Source organism: Odontesthes bonariensis, chromosome 16 (genome assembly GCF_027942865.1).
Source record: "Odontesthes bonariensis isolate fOdoBon6 chromosome 16, fOdoBon6.hap1, whole genome shotgun sequence".
Classification (NCBI taxonomy): Eukaryota; Metazoa; Chordata; class Actinopteri; order Atheriniformes; family Atherinopsidae; genus Odontesthes; species Odontesthes bonariensis.
Window position 1 is genome coordinate 11,027,135 of NC_134521.1, and position 5,691 is coordinate 11,032,825.

Consider the following 5,691-nt stretch of genomic DNA (forward strand, 5'->3'; position numbering starts at 1 on the left):
TAACTGAAATCTGCTCCATTAACCTCAACTCCCACATCTGACAAATTTCTGGATGGTGGTGACACTGACCACAGATGTGATGAGAACAGCTGTACTGAATAGACTTTTTTTTTTAGAGAGATATTCTTCTGCTGAAGAGAAACCACATCTAGAGGTGATCTGGATATGAAAAGCATATTAGATGCAGAGTAGGCCTGAAATCATCACCATCATCAGCATAGTTTCCTTGCTGCCTTCCTGCAAGAGCCAAGATTCAATGATGTGTGGAACCAAAGGCAGTTCCCTGCTGTGGTAACATTAATGATTAAAAGTGACTCTAGTAATTTCAGATGAAGTGCATGCTATCCGAAGTTGCTGAACATTCTTCTGCTCTGCAGCTCAAAAGCCTTCGTTAAGCTGTGACCGCTGTTGCTTGGTTTATCAGCTAATAACACGGAATTACACTCCCTACAAACTGCACAATCTGCAGAGCCTGCAGAAAATAATGGATGTGGAGCTCATCCAAGAGCTTCAACTCTGATGTATCCCAGAGTAATGCTTAAAACAGGGGGCAGGTTTTACAGTTTGAAGGATAGCTGCAAGGCACAATGAGGAGAAAGCCAAATGTAAAGAGACTAAGAAGTGAGGCACCAAGTCGGACATTCTTACTACTTCATAGAATATTGTTAATCTGATTGTTTTACACCGATCAGCCACAGGGAACCATGTGATAAGCTTTACAAAGACAGATGTATATGTGTTAGCTCACTAATTAAAAGGCTGTAACTCCTCAGTTTGTATGTGATGTTTGGGTACATGGTGTATAATTTCTTGGCTGTCTGCCTCAAAATATCTTAATTAAAAAGTTGTTTTACTTCAAGAACAAATGATCTGCCGACAGAGTTTCTTCAGTCTCTCGTGTGCGTGGCAAATAAAACACATGTTGTCCAAAACACGTCACGACCTTGGACAGAGATGGTTTTATTCTTATGTTTACAGAGAATTTTGTAATTATAGTAATTTGTGTATGTTTCCCTATTACTTGTGGCTGCTGTATTTTCCAAGAAGTTGTAGGATTTATAGTTTTTGGAAGTCTTTGCTTCATAAACGGATTGTTTCATGGCAAACATTCAAACTTAAACAAGCAACAGACCGAATGCCAGATCAATAGCACGTTAATCGGGAACCAGGTTACACTGCGGATACAAAGCTGAAAAAGTTGGAGGTATATGAACAAAGAATAACTTTGTTAAAAAAAGTGTCTGTTTGCAGTCATTTGTATTTTGTGGTATGGTTCTGTTCTGGGCCTTGTAAAAATTGGCTTTGTTCTCAGACATTATAAATGAAATAGTCTCAGTACTTTTCCATGATGACCTAGAGTGATCCAGGAATGGAAAGACAAAACAATTAGGAAAGCCTGGGAAAGCAAGGGCAGATTCACACACACACATTGTTTTGGCTGATCCAGAGAATATGAAGAAGCATGTTGAACCTACTCATGTCCAATCATACTCGGTCGAGTGTGAGTCCAACCTATGAGGCTATAAATGCAAATGATAACAGGAAGTCGAGGCTCAGTCTGACGGACTTCCTGCGGGAACTCTGTTCCACTGAGCCCAGCGCTGAAATACTTCATCTGTTGCCAGCAATAAAAACTTCATTTTCACTTGAATTACTCCGGTCCGTTCTTGAGCTTCCAATTAAAGAATCGAATCTAACATCCTCGTTGCCCTCGAATGGAGATTCAGAGGCAGAGAATTTACCAAACTCATTCTCTTCTTTCTTACTCAAGATAGTTATGGAGTGAATATCGTCAGAAAAGGCAAAGATCCAAATTAAACTAAGGATAGAGGCTGAGAGCATCACAGAAAACACATCCGAGCCAGTGAATGCTGAAAACCTGCCACTGAGCATTGAAGCCATAAAATGATCTCAAGAAGGAGGGAAATGAAATGCTGTTTGGAAACACTTTAATTGATTTTTTTTAGAGGTGACACTGAGCAAAATCATCCCGTATGACGGAGAAATTTTCTGCCAAGTCTCTCAAAAGGCTTTAAGAAAATCCAATCTTTAACTTTGTTACTTCCCATAGTTAGAAAAAATGAATAAATAAAGGCATGCGTGATAGATTTGTCTTTGTTGTCTTATTGAGATTTTGGGAGGAATTGGAGGCACCATAACCCAAGATTCTTCATTTGAACTCTTTAACACAATTTACTGAATTACAAGACAATTTCAAAGATTACACTTGGCCACGACAGCTAAGCTATGACCAGGAATCTTCTCCCTCTTGTGCAAATGGATTAAAATCAGAGGTAAAATTTGTGGACTAGAAGGAAAAGGCTGTATTAAGCTCTCATTATTTCCAGCTTTAGATTTGAAAGCCGAGGGTAAAGAGTCATTTTAAAACAATTCTTATGAAATCATCAGAAATTGAAACTGTTTTATGTAGTGTTTCTTTAAACTTTTGATACTGGCATCTTACACAAGCATACTTGTGGTGAGAATGCGTTATCTAATCCAGAGAAACGCTGCCTGCAATCAAACTACATCAAAACAATGTGGATTAAATGTTCCAACCAGAACACTTAGTCACATGGAGCCTAAACTGGGATGATGCAGGGCATGTTGTATCATAAGTGTTGGAAAAAGCTGCATTTAATTATTTGTCCTCTCAATACCATGCGTGTGTGTGGAAAAAGGAATACGGTAGTGTCTCCAAAACAGTGCAATTCACCTTTAAAACATACTGAGAAAGGCCCCAGGACTGGAGACCACCGAGCATGCATGATACTTAAGTGGAAACACCTGATGCTATTTGCACAGATAAAAAACAAAACTCTGGCATTTTAAAGCTTTATGGGCACGCATGAGAAGGTGGATATGTTTACAGAGAAAGAGGCGTTGGAGGTGTAAACAGACGAGTATCCCAGGTCACCGTGTGATGCAATGCAGCGGCGCTTACTCACCGTTCCCGTCACAGAGTGAGAATCGTTTTTTTCCAAACAATTATATCAAACGAACATGTACAAATATCCACAAAACAATGTCAGTGTCTTTGACTTGTTCAAGTATCATCATTTGTTCTACTGTAAATCTGTATCCTTTGCATGTGATTGACACGTACAGAGATTTGAAGGCCTCCGGGATTTACAGCCTCCACAAGGCTTTGACATAAATCGATGTGGTGTCCCACTTGAGAGGAGGGTGGTTTTAATTAGAACCAAAAGCCTTGAAAGCTGCCAGAGTTGTAAAGCTCTTGTTTGCCAAACCTTGGCGCCTGTGAGCTCAGCACGGACTGCAATTTGCGTTTCATCTGCACCATCAGAGCAAAATGAAAAACACTGCTTCGGGCACGTCGTTTAAGGAAAATATAAAAGCTAGAAAGAAAAAAAAAAAACTCTGGTTGAACAGTCATCCAATAGGTGAGGTGATGATTCAATGAAGTTACACAGAAGATCTTCAAATTCATCTTCCAAATGGATATTTGTCTTTTTCCTTTCATAAGAATGCAAAATTAGGATACTTGGCTCTAATATTTTCCCGCTGACTGTGATACAACAACAAAATAGATGCTGGAGGGTAGATGAACTGTCACAACCCACTTTATAGTGTATGAACCATCGGTAATGGTGATAATGGCACATAAACACGAGATGATGGATGGTCAGTAGCGCAGGAAGATTATTTTGTCTTTAGGTATTAAACCTTTCACAGCAAGAGGTCAACCTGAAGCCTGTGTTCCAACATGCAGTCTTCGGTATGCTCTGCAGGGACTGACCCCACTGGCCTGCACTTAGTTCCCTGCTCTATAAAGTGCAACCTCACAAATGTCCAAGTAAGTTTTATGACTCACTAAGTGCTTGACAGGAAGCCCCTGAGGTGATGCTCTGAGGTGACCCGATGAGGCCTGGTGAATCTTACTGTGCAGATAATCACTGTTAATCCTGCCGTTCAGTTAATGGACAAAAAAGTTTTGATAACCTTTTTATAGACGGTGACCGTGTTGATTTAGATTCAGATTTAGATCCCTTTATTGTCATGTGCACACAAAGGTTAACACGAAATTACTCCTCAGCATTTGACCCATCCAGGTTGGCACCTGTTGAACACACACGGTCACACACTCAGAGACAGATGCCATACAGAGGCCCCTCAGCTGTGGCAAGGAGGTGGACTGCCACCCCTCCAGCTGTCAGTCCATCAATCTTTTTGAGCAGTGAGAGTACTCACAGGGCAACTCCTGTCCTCTTTGAGAGATGGCTGCACAATGCAGACCACAGGTACATTGCTCCCTCAGTTTTTATTACTTTTGTCAAACTAGAAAAAGCCAGTGCTGCTGTTCATTGGACTCCTCAGTGTTGCCATGTTGTCTGGCCTTTTTCCCAAAGGCTTTGGGCAGCTAAGTTACAGTTAGGTTTGTAAAACAATGCATGACATCATATCCATCATAGCATCATGATATCTCAATTTCCTCAGTATATATAATGCAGTCATACAAAAAAAATACGTGGTATATTTTCAAACTTTAATGCGAAGATATCTTCACATTCTCTCCATCCTCTGCTTTGTACATGCTGTTCTTAATGTTGCTCAGAACAAGGGAAGGGACATCAAACATTCAGTAGATTTTACCCGAGCTCCAGTTGGACAATGCTGTGAGGTTACGGAAAGATCGGAAGCTGACACGCTGTGATGAGAATTCTAACAAAAGCAAATATTTGGTTGTAAAAAGATACAAAGTGTATGCACACACAGCACAGAATAAACTATGAAACGTTAGAATACATTGTTTTAGATTTACCAGTAAACAAGAAATCATAAGCTACACATATTACACATTTATTCCTTCAGTCTTGCCCTCTTAATGAAATAATTGCACACTGCTGCCTCAGTTTCTCTTTTTGATCTTCACTTTCTCATAACAACACTGCTAAACAAACTTCTAAATCCCTCCTTGTAAAATAAACACTGTGTGTTTTAGGACTCTCAATATTACAATAAACTGATATTTTAAGAATGAACTTTGCCTCTTTTGAGTTAATGCTAGAATTTCCTCACAGTAACACAAAAGAGAGGCAAGCTTTCCATGACACGTCATCGATATTGTAGCTCTTAAAGGAAAACTGCTTCAGTGTCGTCTGCTTGTTACTCACTTTATATCTACTTTAAGAAAAAGGAGTGGCAGCTTTGCTCCTCCTCCAACCTGTCGGACCAAGAATCCATCCCGTGCATGTGTGAGCACGTGCTGCCGTCCTCTGCTCGGGTTTAGTCTTCAGGGTTGTGAAAAGGATCTTAGCCAGTGTCTAACTAAAGTATCACAGCCACCATATCTGATAAGGATATTAACATCAACTTAAATCCTAAATCAGAATTTTGTAACCTTATTCATTTCCATCGTTACCAAATTCTATTCGGCTACACAAGCAAGCAAAAAACTGATTTTAATACCTTTTATTTTTCCTGAAATAGGATTCAGGACTGTACTTTCATGGTCAACAACAACAACCGATTGTCAAGCAGTAGGAAGACGCTCAAACACCGGTTAGGCTGCCTCCCTGCCAGCCATTTCCTGAATAACCTCGGTAACCGATTCAAGTGTGGAAAAGCTTTAGCAGAAGTCACCCACTAACTGATCTCTCGAAGAGGAAACCAATAAGTTGAATGTAAAGCCTCACATGCTCAGAAACCTGCACTCCCAATACTTCACAG